The sequence below is a fragment of the Tinamus guttatus genome, unplaced genomic scaffold (assembly GCF_059628265.1).
Source record: "Tinamus guttatus ecotype Peru unplaced genomic scaffold, ASM5962826v1 Tinamus_guttatus_pri_ptg000403l, whole genome shotgun sequence".
NCBI lineage: Eukaryota > Metazoa > Chordata > Aves > Tinamiformes > Tinamidae > Tinamus > Tinamus guttatus.
The window spans coordinates 1,794,502-1,808,624 of record NW_028288937.1 but is presented as its reverse complement, the minus strand read 5'-3'; positions in this window follow the sequence as shown (position 1 = coordinate 1,808,624).

Here is a 14,123-nt window from a genome sequence, read left to right as displayed (position 1 = left end):
CATTTCTTCACTCATTTTTTGGACTTGTTTGTTGACAGTGTTTTAGATTATTTCTTGGATAAGTCAATGGTGTAACAATGGCCACCTACTGCACCTATTCCCTTGCCATGAATTTATAGATCTCCATGCTTCAAAAGAGGGCAGTGTGTTTCTTGCTTCCTGACTTGTATGGATAGAGAAATTCAGGTGCCAAAAGGTCACAAGTGATGTGTTTATGGGTGTAAGTATAATGGAGCTTGCACCCCTCTGCATCTCTCTGACATACAAAGCAAGCTTAAAATGCTTCATTTCTGAGATTGAACCTGAGATTGAATATTATTTTTGGAATACTAGAAGTGCTTAAAAACGCACATTGGCAATATCTCCGACTGATTGGAATCTGTTTCTGATATAAAACATGTGCGCAAATGCTGTGAAGTTCCTCAAATGTTCTAATGGGCCTATAAGTAAATCCTCAGAGGCACCTGGCCCTTTCTGGGCCTTGGCTAGTCTGCATCCTGAATCTCACAGGCCGGAGCTCCTTCTGGGAGCACAGCAAGCAGCAGCTCCTGCTGGCTGGAATCTCTGAAATGAGGAAGTCTTTTCTGTGCACTGGGGGTCCTAATAGAGCCTCGTATGATTAACCCATTCTCGTACAGAAAGCACCATGTTCCTGAGGAGGCACAAAGCTGGGGTTTGCAGTACTTCAGTTGTCTCACAGTAACTGCCTGCCCATTTTCTTGGTGATGTTTTATTTCACAGGTAACAGCACTTTTATTTTGGGGCAGAAATGGCAGAGCACCTGATTAACTTTATGCCTGTCACCCTTTTGCCTTTGGCAGCCCCAGACTCAAGGACCGTGTTTGGTCTTTCAGAACTGCAGCCAGCTCTCCATTTCTGTGGTGATGAGAAGCTGAATGACTTCAGGAGGGAAAAATCTAGATAAGGAAGGACCATCAGGTGCTGTGGGGCATCAAGTGCAGACTGTGGGGCATCAAGTACAGAGACACTGTAATGGCTCGAAGATCAGTGCAGCACCACCGAGGCCTATGGGCCTCATATTTTCAGTCAGAGCAAGCAAGTCCTGTTGGACGTGTGGAGCTACTTATAGGCCAGCAGGAGTGTTTTTGATTCCAGGAATACAGTGCAGAGGCGCTGGAGTAGCTTCTGTCTACAGCTCGCCTGAGTCTCGCAGGGGTGTTTAGACAGTGCAGAAGCTCTGCAGCTTTTCAAGTGTGCAGCACATGCTTTGAAGTGTGCGGCTTTTCCAGAGCAGCACTAGTGGCAGAGGCAGAACCTGCATGTGAGCAGTGTTGTGCCTAAGGCCTGCCAGACCCTGTGGCTTCACAGGGACTTGCCAGGCAGCCTGGCACAGCGCAGGAGCCACTGGATTATGTGTTCGGGGCAACTGAAGGCCTACACTGTGGGAGGCTTTGTAGATCTGTAGCCATGCACAGAAGAGAAACTTGAATAATTGAGGTTCTAACCCAGCATTTGGAAAGGCAGTACTAAAGTACTAGTGCATCCATATGGTTTTCTAGAATACTCTTTAGACAGACAAAGCTTAGGATTAATCACTCTGCTTATGATGAGGATACACAGCTGTACAGGATCTGCTTCTCTGAACAATCCAAATGCCCCCTGAACCCAGGAGAACATTTGCAACTATAAAGAATATGGGAACAGCTGAGTGACCTGAGTGAGCAGGCAGGGCAGGTAAGACTCTACTAATTTAATGCTTGGCAAAACTAAGGGTGGCTCTTCAATATCTCACTTCTATCATGATGATAGTAATGTCCTCTGGGAGCAGGGAGAAACCACTAAAGAAATCTCTCAAACTTTGCTCTGGAAATTTAGTGCTCATTTTTAAGGAAGATTTAAAAAATAAAATCTTAATTTCATTCTTCCACTGTTATCAACATCATGGGCCATTTTAGTGCTGATAGAAACTGGGACAGGTTCAAGCCTCCTACCATTTGTTTCTCATCAGTGTCAAAGGACTCATGCATCCTGATTCCCCCTTTTTGCTGTTTGAGATATCCCTTACTGAGCTTTAGAGGCAGCTTTGTAAATAAAAAAATGGAATATTACAGTGGGAACTAAAGCTGGGGCTGGAACTCAAAACGTGGAGAAACCCTAGAAGACCAAAAGTTTGCCAGTTGTAAAATCCGTACTCTTATTTACTGCAGAATGTAGCGTGTTGTGTGAGGGTTGCATAGCAACAAAATAAAGTTTATCTGTGTAAGGAAATATGAATGTTTCTCAGCGCATAGAGAAGCATAATTTCTACTGTTTACTGCACTTATCGTATCTGTTGCAATGTGGACTGTGTCAGATGTCAATTACAGACTAACTTCAGAAAAACTGTTTATTTTAGATAATATAAATGTTACTTAAAAGTTAGGGGCATAATATCTTATGTTTACATATTTAAGATCTATTTCTAAAGTTTAGAAGATGCAGTTTCCTGTTCTTGCCTCAGCCTAATTCAAGGAAAGTTCCCTAATTCTGTGGTCCAGGCTAAATTCTGATAGTGAGGAAATGGGCTTTGTTACTTGTGCCTAGTTAACTATTTCTAGTTCCTTTGGGAAAATGGAGTTGTGTTATTTTTCCTGCTTATTATCTGAGATGCATTAAAAACAAAAACAAAAAAACAGAATTACAGCCACATATTAAAAGGCTGTGAAATGTTTTTAACCGAAGTGAAATTCATTTGTTGGGCAGGTGTCTGTATTTTAAAATATTCCATAGTCAAGAGATTTTCCCTAGGTTTTGACACCAAAACCAAACAAGATTCTGGTTATTCAAGGATTTGGGAAGAGAAGGTCAATAAGTTCCCTCAACAACTTAAAAAGCTGAACAACGCCCAGTCTAAGTGAAACAGATTCATGCATTTATTTTTCTCCTAGCAAGATTTGAGAAGAAAACATTGCACAACGGGTGCTTGTGAGGATAATAAGCTAAGTAACAGGAAAAAAAATAAAACCAGGTTTTGTGGAAGTAAGTAGAGCAAGTACAACATTTGTCTAAAGTGACAAGTTAACACCCCAAACTCCTAGGAACAGTAAGGCACAATTATGGCGCAGAAGTTGTGGGGGGAGGAAAGGAAGATGTATGTTGTATTTATGATGCTTTAGTATGTCTAAGTATATGTCAAGTAGCAAAGATAGTTTCTAAGACATATATACCAGGAGAAAATCTCTACATCGTGAAATTCTAGCAAGGGGGCAGCTCTGCATGGTGTTTATCTGCCTAGAAAGACGACGCTCAGCTTGCACGACGATCACCTAGAACAAACAGCTGTCTGGGAGGCCAGTGACTGAACAATTAGTCAATGGCATATCTAGCCATCCTTGAGGCAGACCAAGGACATTTCCCTGAAAAGGACTGCAACCCTGAAGGAAGTTATATCAGATGTTTTGTGGACAGAGAAGAGGCCAAAAGTAAAACCTGAATGTGTAAAGGGAAGGAGTACCCTAGATTTTTAGGAGAAAATGGAATCTTCCAAGACACTAAGATGTGAGCTTCTTCATCTGAAGAAAACTGATGAGCCTGAAAACCTCACGGCAAAGTTTGTCTCCTTGGCCCTCATGAACCCAGAGAGGGCTAAATCCACTGGAGAGAAAGCAGAGTGAGGATGTTGAGAAAGCAGTGGGATTTCCAGCTGTTCCAGCCCTGGTTGCCCTGGTTGGGCTGGAGTCCCACTTCCAGTAAGAAGTTCTAAGAGTACCAGTGACAGGGCCGGTGCCAAGATCCTGCGACATTCTCCAGGCATTGAGGAGAACCTGCCAGGGCTGACGAGCCAGGGAGCAGGGCCCTCCTAAGCAGAGCCACCTGCTCCTGCCAAAAAGGCTCTGAGCTGCAACACCAAGGCAGCTGGCACAGGGAGGACAGCTGGGCAGCAGTGACAACGTGCTTGGTGGTTACCTACCACAGGGAAGAGTGGGGAAATGCGCACGTCCTCACGCGCGGCAGCCTGAGGAGCAAGGAACAGCAGGAGGCAGCTGACGGCTGAGAGCGCATCTGGCCTTTTCAGATGTAAAGTGGACAAGGAGGTTAGTCAAATGTGAGGACAAGTTTTACTTTCTTGCTTATCCTGTCAGTTCTTGGAAGCGGACACTTGCTGTTTTTGAATGGTTGGAGCCTGTACATGGGATGGGAAATCCAGGAATAAATAATAGGCGTTGTAATTCAGGAAGCTGAAGAACTGTGAAAGACGTGATCTGTTTTCTTGTGACCTCCACCTCTCACTATGGCCCTGGGACACTTGATTGTATTTTATTTTTCTTCATGGCCAAACCAAACAAATAGCTCTGGATTTGGTAGGAACTCTACCTCCACCCCCATTTTTTCAGGTTGAGCATGAAACTTGTCTGTCTTACAGAGAATTTCTGAACATAAATAAACAGACACTTAGAGTAACTTGCTTTGATAAATGGGCAGTGTAGGTCGGGGCCTGCTGGATATGCATAAGGCTCAAAGAAGCAGCAGAGCTGGGGAAGTAGGCAGGAATGGCTCTGCTTTTCTTGGCGTGGTTTCAGATGGTTTACAGGCTGAAATCAAATACTGAAAGCACAAGAAAAGCTGGCTTCTGAAGTCATGATTTTGCACTGAAACTCACTATAAGGATATCTCTTATAAAGCTACTTTTGATGTGGAAATTTGGCTCCAAACCACACTGAAGGCCATTATAAATAACCACTTCATCACAGGACACACAGAAGTTGGCTTCCTTGAATGCTCCTAGAAAGCAAGTCTAACGTTATTGAGCCATAACCTCAGCTAGTGTAAATCAGAGAAGCTCCATTGACTTCATCAGTTTGTACTGATTTACACCAGCTGTGGCTGCGGACCACGATACTGCAGGATATGTCAGCTTTTAAATTCTATCACTGAGTGTTGAACAAAACTGTTTTTAAACAGGATTGCCAATCCCAAATTTAGATACTAATGAGACACAGGACTGTAATTGTTTCATGATGCCTATATGCTCTGTTTTGTTTTCATTTGGCCTTGCTTCTGTTTTTCTTATCTCCTGCCAAACAGAGGGAGAGTGCCACATATGTTACATTCATGATGGAGATGTCTTGCTGCTTTGTGAACATGTCCTCCAGCTGCAAAATGCTCTTGTGCTGTAGTTTAGCTCCCTTCTTCACATAGGTACATTGGTTATATGCCAACGTGAGGATGTCCTTGAGGGACTGGCCAATTTTTCTCCAGGTCCTGGAGTACTCTGAGCAACAGCTTGAGATTTGTCCTAGCTAGACTTCTGAGAGCTGATTTTCCCTTGAGGACTTTTAGCTCCTAAGTCACCATTTCAGAGGGACAGTGTGAGGGTTTTGTCCAGGGCTACCCTGACAAAAATGTCCGGAGATCACCCGTGCATATCCTCTGTAATGATCCTGCAGGATGCTTGTGCAGTTATCATAGCAGCCAAGTCCCTGGAATTCCTGTTCCACACCCTTAACTCTAAACCACCCTGTTTCCCACAACACAAATAACTATGAGGGGGCATCACATCACAAATGCCCAACAACCTTTGCAAGGTTCCTGAGATGGACTGCAGGACACAGGTAGACCTGGGCCACAGGACAGCCTTCAACTTTTGTGCTTTTCCTTGCAAAAGCTGGTGTCTCAGGTCCAACACCTTTCTCTTGCCATGTGTCTATCATCTGAACTAGAGGTGTTTTTATTTTATTGTTTGTTTGTTTTCCCTTCCTGGTTATCTATTATGCAATATCTTAACATGGTTTTCTACATGCCTTCAACACTCCCTGCTACACTAGTCTCTTTAACTCTGTTCATTGTGTTTTATTACACTTTCCTGATAAGAAGAATCAAAATAGTGTATTTAAAGCACATTTTAATAATTTATTATAAAGGTTCTGCAAACCAGGCACTTGGGGCTAGGAATGTATTCTTCATGCTTACTTCTAGGAAAGAAAAAGAGAAGGCCTAGTATGTAGGAATTTCATTTCTAATGAAACTTATAATCAAGAAGGGCCACTGAGCCATCAAAGGAAGGCACAAGAATCCTACAGTAAGTTGTGGCACACCTTTAGATCTCCTATGGACTCAGTGCACTGCTGGTAAGAGATGAGCTTCAGACCCAGAACAAGAGGAGTGCACAGAGTACACTGTTCTATGTGGAAGGTTGAGAGGATTCATTCACTGGGTCCAGAAACATGGCCTGGACATAGGAGAAAAGATCTTTGTAACAGGTGAGATCTGATTCCTGATCAGAGATTGAAATCTGAGCAGCAAGATCATCTCACACAAGCAACGCTCCTCTGAGTCTGTGCACATGCTCTGACAAACAGGGGAGCTTGGCGTATTGAGGAGTGTAAAGGGGGTCTGTCATCACTGATTCCAGAATTATATGTCTGCAGCCTTCCCATCAGGTGATTAAAAGCACAAAAATACCAAATCCAGTATAGGTAAACTCCCTTTGAGGAACTTGGAAAAACTAAAAAAAGTGCCCTTCATACAAGAAACTCCACTGACAAGCTCTCTGAAAGAGTTACCAATGCAGTAATTTATATTAGGAAAAGAGAACTCAGTCACAGTCTTAGGAAAATACAACAACAGAATATAAATGCAAATAAAGAATAAAAACTGCCAAAACCCCACATCATTTCTTTCCTGCCTACTGGTGAGCTTGTTCCACAGTTTCTAACTGTGGCCACATGGCTAGGGCTGCCAGCAGTGCCTGATCCCGCAGAGCTATTCTGCTTTCTTGTGCCTTTGCAGCTCCTCGTACCCCACGTACAGCCACTGTGTCTGCATCTGTCCTCCCGCCACGTCCTCAGTTTCCATCTCTCACAGTGAAGCCAGAACTGGGGGGATGCTTGGGACCCTTGGGCAGAGTCCTTGCCATTTGGAAACACTTGAAATGAGATGTGGACACACGTGTGTGTTGGCAAAGGGCTTTTGGCCGGAAGGTAAGATCCCCTTTCCTTTTTCAAGTTTTCAAGTTGAAGTCTAGGTATAGTGACTTGCCAGATGGGGCAAGGAATCTGCATTGGTGGGGCTTTGGCACCAGCCATAGGTGGCCAGTGATGCTGTGGCAGTACTTTACACCAACGAGAGGGTACAGAGCACTTGTCCCTTAGAGCAGAGGATTCCAGCCCCTGGTTGCCTGAGCAGGCACTGCTTATGGTCATGCTAAAGAAGTTACCAAGGAGGCCAGCAGAGACCATAACATGCTGTTGCCTTCATCTGATTGCTCACTCAACAACGCTGCTGTGGGATCAGTGAGGTTAGGCCTTGCTCTTCCAGAACTTCTGAGGCAACGGTCACGCATTTGAGTAAACAGAGAAGCCCACCGCCATTACAACATTTATTCCACTTCATTTGTTTAGATGCTGATAGGATCTTTGTCTAAAATGTTTAGGTCCAGATCTTGAACTAGCAGAGCTCTGTTGCAATCTGTGGGTTGCATAGATCAGTCAGTGGATTGATCTACGTTGTCTGAAAAGCTGAGCCTGCAGGCTCTCTTCTCCCTGCTCTCCTGAGAGGTACCAAAGTCTTCATCAGTGTCACTGAAAGCGCTGAGTGCCTCAGGCCAGGTCCAAAACCCTGGACTGGGTGGAACTTGCAGTTGTCGCACTGGATGCCCCATGGTCATGTTTACCAGGATTTTTGAGAAAACGGCTGGTAGGAAGCAGCAAGTTTTGTGCTGAGGCCATGATAAATGGTGTTAGTTTGGCAAGGCTTATCCAGTTAGATGCTCAATATTGTTGGTGTTTCCCAGCCAAAAGTGTCTTTGTTACAGAGTTGACAGTGAACATCAGACCTTTGTCTTGTGTATATATATGCACAGCCCTGGCATATGACACAAATAATGTGAATAAGCATGTGTGTTATGACTTCTGAACACCCTGCACGTGCTGTCTGCCAGTACACTCTACCTTATCTGGATCTAGTCTCTCTACTTTTGCATTGTATGTATTCCCTGTTAACCTGGAAGTCTTCCACAGCTACACAGGGTACCCAAAAGACATCTCAGGTAGTTTTGTCCCCAGATGATTTTCTGGTTTCAGCAGGGCCAGAGAAACTTGAAGACCTCATGGCGCATCGTTCACAGTATCCCCTCGAGTTAGTGTCGCCCACAGAACAGTTACACAGAACAGGTTGTAACTGCTGGTGTAACTGACTGCAGCACTGCTAAATAATCTGCTGTCATGCTAATGAATGGTTAACCCAGACAGCCGAACCTTCTGCATGCTCTGCTTTTTATCAGCTCAAGTGTGCTGTGTTCTTCCCCTACCCCTAAAAAAACCCCATAAAAACACACTTTTGATCTGTTACAAAAAGGCCCTTTCACCACAAAGATAAAAACATTAAAAAGTATTTTATTGATTCGCAATCCTTTTCCATTATTGCTCTGATATGTATGGTAGTTGTACTGTGAGTATTACGGATATAATAAAGGCAGCTGTGTAGAGTACATGTAGCCCGCAAGTCTGTTTGCTAATGTTGCTGTTATTGATGTGCTTGGAAATCTTCAGTCCTACAAGAGGAACACAGGCTTTGGTGACGTGAAGTAAAGCATTCAGAAATCAGCACTGCATGTTGCAGCCATGACCACCAGAGAAGTAATTGCAGTGGTTGGGGAGGAAGTCTCTGTTCTGACTGAATCTTTCCTGTGATGGACTGAACTTTCTGGTTATTAATGCAGAAAGAGAAGTGGGTAGGAAAGATTATCTTAAGCTTCATTGCTTTTGAGAAAAAAAAAAAGAAAAAAATACAGTGACTACTAGACACTTCAAAAGAATTTGACATCTTACTAAAAAGTATGCACATCATATGACATGATGCATCGCAATCAAGCTCTCTGCACAGAGATCAGTCCTATTAGGTAATATTCCTTTCTTTGGCAGATAGCTGCCTTAATTCCTGAGAAAAAGGACTACAGGACAACCTTTCCCAAAGTTTCTCTTTCCTTTGCTACTCAGAGTTATTGGAAGGAGAATTCCACCCTCACTGCCTGATTGGCTGTAGGAAGGCAGTGTTGTGATTTATTTTGTTTTATTTTTTATTTCCTTTGTTTCCTTTTTAATGCTGGCAATAGTTCCTGTCCTATAATGCTGCAGTATCATGGTAAATGGTAAGTAATTGTTTCCAATGTCAGAACAGCTCATCTCTGTGTCAGCACATTCAGTGAAGTGCGTCAATTAATTACTGTTCACTTATGCTGTCACAGAGGCTCTTCCATTCCTCTAACGGGATACTTCTAAGCAGCATGCTAGTATGTAAACAGCTGATAAAAATGGGGTCATCAACACAGTAAGAACTTTGGACTCTGGATATAGTGTAATTTACTGCAAGATAACAGCATAAAACTCCAAGCGGGTGTTGGTGTCAAGAGCAACAAATCCTGAAACATCCTCTGTATTAAAATCTTCCAAGTTTAGTGATCTTATGTACATTCCAAACCTTAAGTTTGAAAACAAAGCCTCATGTGTCTGTCTGGCAAGGGGGGGCTGCCTTTTCATCTTATATATGTATATATACATCCCAGATACATGCACACGCAAAGCAGCTACTTGCGTATAGGAGTGGAGAAGCCATAAGAAGGTATGTATCCAGTATTCGCCTGGGAATTTTTCCTTCTCTGATCAAAACTTTGGAGAATTTAGCACTCCCCTAGAGCACTGAGCACTTGAGAAGTTTTTAAGCCTCCAGGATCCAGTGTTGCCTCAGGCCACGGTACTCACCTGGGTCCATCAGTACAGTTCTGTTGGCTGGATCGGTACCTTGGTGCACTGCCCTAATTAATAATCTGAGCTCCAGGCTTGTTTCTCTGACTGCATCTGCTGGTGTGAATGTGTCAGATACCCCAGCTTCTTGCCAGGTAGGTTTGTGAGCCTAACTCCAGGCTTTGTGAGAGGGGAGTGCTTGTGAAGCAGCAACCCCTCACTCATCTGCACAGGGAAAGCACGTATGTGAGGCAACGGGGATCCCATTTTTCAGAATCCAGAGTTTAAGACAGGCTTAAAGGAGTCTTATTAAAGGTGTTTTCCAATGTATGTGGCTCCTTCTGACAGCACCCAGGTGGTTAAGAAACCAGCATTAGGAATAAAAGCTGTTTCTCTTCTCTGCAGAACAAATGGTTCAAGTGTCTGGTATTTGATTCAGAAAGGAAACCTGCAGCAGTCATGTCCATTGAAATAAACCAACCAACATTTTGAGCTGCCAACACTTCTGTCTATTACGTCAAGGCATCACAAAGTTTAAAGTGTAGCAAAGTAATATATATTTTTTTCTGTAATCCCTAGGTAAATATTAGGTAGACAGCATTTCTGCTTTGCACATTAAAAACCCGACTGCATTTGAAAAACCTGCAAGTGCACTTTGGGGATTTCGGAAAGTGTCATTTGGCCATGAGCTAAGACCAGAAGCTGCCATTTTGCAGATGGGGCAGCAGGGAAAGGCGTTTGGCCTCATTCATAACTTCACAGCTACTGCAAATATCAGCTGATGAATATTTATGTTATGCCTGGCAGAGGCCCGAAAGGCAAACGGGAGGAGGAGTGGAGGGAGAAGCTTAAGTTAGGAAAATGGTCATCTGAACTCTGTGGGATTTCTTTACCAACAGCTGCTGAATGAAATCATTATGTACTGAACCCCTGCGCAGGAAAACAAGGTCTGTCAAGACTCTGTTCGTTAGCACCTCGTACTTTGTTTGAACCTTGGACATTTCCTGGGCCCTGTAAAGGGAAATTGTTTTTTTTTCTCAGATCAAATGTGGTATAGAGCTGGCCTGTTTTCTTTTGTTTAGGCATTACTGTAGGAGTGAGTGCGCAGATTGTAAAACAGGGTCCATGACATGAGGATGTGTGAAATGCCCTGGCATGGCCTGGGTAGTGAGGAGAGACCCTGCAGGAATGTGGCCAAGAGAACGGACACCAGCGAGGTTCAGAGGTGCCATTCCTGGATGGACTCCTAACAGGTTCAGCGATACTTTGGTGTCGACAGGCTCATCTTCCCTGCAGGAACCTGCATGAGACCAGGTCTGCTGTGCAAGCTGCTACACAGATACTGATAAGCAGGGGCACGAGGGGAAATGCAAAGTGAAGGATTCAGGCACAGAGTTAGGAGATATTAAAAGCCAGCTACTCTTTCTTCTTAGCTCTTTACTGGCTTATACTTGAAGGCAGCTCGAATACTGTGTTATGTTTAACTGCTGCAAGCAGTAAATATTCAGTTGAGATTACACTCTGCTTTTCATGATGCAGTGGTTCTACAATAATCTGTGCACAGCTCGATAGTCTTCAGTGTCACTGGATTAGTCAAGTGTGGCACCTGGATTTTAAGGAAGCAAATTAGGTGAGTGTCCTTCACCTCTCATATATACCATAATTTTAAAATAATGTAGTTTTTCATTAAGGTTTTCTCAAGTCACCCACTGAGGAAAAAAAAAATCCAAAACAAACAAACGAATAAAAACCCAGGAAGGATCTGCAGAAGTTACAGTATCTCTGTCTTCCTCAGCAGGCTTATTCAAGAAATAGCGATTAGATGACACAAGTCTCCTAGGCCTGGCAGATGTGCCTGGTAAATGTTGTAGATGTATTTAACTATGCGTGTGTCTCCTCAAACAGCTACCCTGTGTCTCTGCTTAGTTTTCTAGCTGTTCTCAGAGCTGTGTGACGTTCCCTGCGGAGGGCCTGTGCTGGTCAGAGGAGCGGGGCCGAGCACGGCCACGTGGAGGGGCTGCGCCCACGTCTCTCCCCGTGCCTCCGCCAGGCTGTGAATGAACAGCAAGGAGCAACTTTTCCATGAAGTTCATGAATGGGGACTTAACTCTTCAGGTGCCTCAATCCCAGGAAGGAAAACGGCTGAAATGAGTAATTGCTGGAAGTCAGCTGGGATTTTCTAAAGCAGTGGGTGGCCGGTCTGGGACGCCTTTAAGGGGCGAGAGGGTGAGGAGGCGGCGACCTCATCCTTTGGGACACGCAAATCTCTGCAGAGGCAGGCAGCACGAGTGCTGCATGCTGCAAAAAGAGAGGATTCTCAGAATCCACTGCTCCCTTCTGAAATACCAGTTCCCAAAGGGCTCCACACAGCGTAAGGGTCGTGACTTTGCTCGTGCTACTCCAGAGCAGAAGTATGGGTAGTGAGAGAACGGTAAATATGGTGCTACCCTGTGCTCAGATATGATTCCTCCTGGGAAGCACTTTGACTCCTTTTGCACCGCCGCCTGCTTGCTTCTCTCCTCACACGCCAGCAGCGCTTCATGGGGGCATGGAGCCGCTTGCTCCAAGTTGCCCCTCGCAGCAATTTCCACGGGTCAGAAAGAGGAGGCTGCCACGGCCCACCCAGTTTGCGGGGCCTTGCTGCGGCCTTGGCGCCTCCCTTCCCGAGCTCAGCTGCCTCCGTGCCGCCCCAGAAGGTTCCAGAAGTTCTGCAAGGCGCTGAGGTGCGGGGAAGGCTGGGAGCGAGGCGCAGCCGTGCCCTGCATGCCTGGTGCTCCCAGGAGGTCTGTGCAGGGGTCCTGTGAAACACAGTGGCGTTTTCTTCCCCTGTGAGAAAAAAAAAGGAGTAGAACCCCTCAGAAACTGTTAAGCCGCTGCTTGGTTGTACTGGTGAAGCTGGAAAGCAGTTTGAGAAGCAAGTTGTGCGCAGGGAGGCCTGGCATGTCCTGCTTAAGGGCACCTGAGGCATTTTGGTCATTTTGAGTTGAGGAGACTCCAGAGCTCTTCTGGGAAGTCTCATCATAGCCTGTCCCCCTTGCCTGCTGTTGCTTTTCCTGGGATAACCTGCCTCCTGAGAGGGGTTATTCATCTCAGGGCGGGAAAAGGGGATGGAAAGACAAATACTGTGTCTTGTGACTAATGCCGAGCGTGACTCAAGGCGTTAAGCAACCGTGCTGACGCCACGGGCACTCTCCCATGTACTGGGCTCAGTGTGAGGGGCGTCAGGTTGTGCCCTCACACTGCTAAAATAAGAAGTTGCTCCCCTGAGGGGAAATTGTTGGACTTCCTTTTCATTTTTCTGTAGCGCTACAGAGAAATACCTGGGTTGATATTATTCTGTTCTTCCTTGAAAAGTTACTCATCTTCTGGAGAACAGTGAAGCTGCCTACAGAGCAAGCTTTGCTGCCCAGTGCAAATAAACTTTACCCATATTTTATAAAGTAGTTTACAATACTCAAAAGTAAGATGCAGTAGCAATAAAGGTATTTATAAATATATGCCCCTCTCCTTTTTTTTTTTTCCTGAATTCAGGCAGCTAGATAAGCAATAGTGACACATTGTAGGTGAGCATCATGTGGCTTACTTAAGAAACAGGAGTTTGTTTTTTACTATCCCAGGCATTGGGAGTTAAAAGGTGATAATCTGATTTACTGGCACATGAAAACCTGTGCCCTGTTTCATGGTGCACAAAGAAGCAAGGCTTACTTGACAGACAGACCAGAAACACAGGGCATGAGAAAATTCCCAATTTCAAAATACAGAGGTCATTTGTGTTACACTTGATTATGTAAGACTAGTTACTCCTGGTATATTTTTAATGCAGTACAAAGTTAGGAGACAGTGGTTGCAGCGATACTTTTATTAGTTGTTGGCTCATAGCTAGGTGCAGCTTTTCTGGAAGCCCTAAATAATTAGTGGCACCTGCTGGCAAACAAACTGCTACAGTCAGGATAAATGGGGAAGGTGCAGAGGTGGAGGGTAATTGGAGTTGTATGTGCCTGGTAGTGTGTGTACTGTGCATGTGTAAAAGAGAGGAGGAATACCTTGAGTTACATCCTGGTTAGTCATGTACAAAGGAACAAATAATAGGAAGGTTTTTACTAGACTGTAATACTTCATACTCCTGCTGGGTGCTAGGTTGCGATTTGTGAGCTGAAGGTTCTGTCGGAGATAACTGGAAAGACTGCGGAGAGAGCAGTGACTTTGCCCAGTGCATTTTGGGCTTCTGGCAAGTTGCATGTGATGCTAGTGCTGGAAACTTGTTTTTCTAGGCAACTTTTTGTCTTTTTGAAAGGCTGAATAAATTGTTTGCTAGGTGGTTTTTAGCTGTTTTGATGAAGTTTTAGTTTTCTGTGGAAAGCAGAGCCTCCCTCTGGAGAGGACTATTTTGGTGAAAATCCAGTTTGCTTTAGGTAGTCAGTATGATGTAAAAATTTCCTGCTA